A 520-nucleotide genomic window follows, 5' to 3' on the forward strand; every position below is an offset into this window, starting at 1 on the left:
TGTGTGTGTGTGTGTGTGTTCATTGCTTTGCCAAAAACCGCTGTGGAAGTATGACATATGGTTTCAAAAACATCCGAATGAACTGGTTTGTGACATGAAAACTTTCCATGGGAAATGCACAGTTCATACAGTAAATGTCACTGCGAGAATCTACAGACTTCATAGGCATTTTCAAAGAAATGTGCGCTAAAAACACTAGCCTTTTGCTTACTGTGTAGACAGTGAAAACAGAGAACAAAACAACGGGTGCTGTTAATGAACAACTTATTTTACACAAGTTGATCGACATCCATATTAAGCCTAATTGTTATTTTTTGTAAATTGTTAATCTGTAACAAGTCTAGGTTCATTTGAGTATCATAAGCCTTTATAGCCCTTTGTCATACAAACAGATGAAGAGAAAATTACATTTGTATATAAGCAACTAAAAGAAAACTTTGAATATGAATTAATACATTCTTTCCCCTAAATTTATGATGAGACTAGTTTAGATTGATGAACATTTGCTCTTTGCTTCTCT

This window comes from Sinocyclocheilus grahami, unplaced genomic scaffold (assembly GCF_001515645.1).
Source record: "Sinocyclocheilus grahami isolate Dianchi unplaced genomic scaffold, SAMN03320097.WGS_v1.1 scaffold11907.1, whole genome shotgun sequence".
NCBI lineage: Eukaryota > Metazoa > Chordata > Actinopteri > Cypriniformes > Cyprinidae > Sinocyclocheilus > Sinocyclocheilus grahami.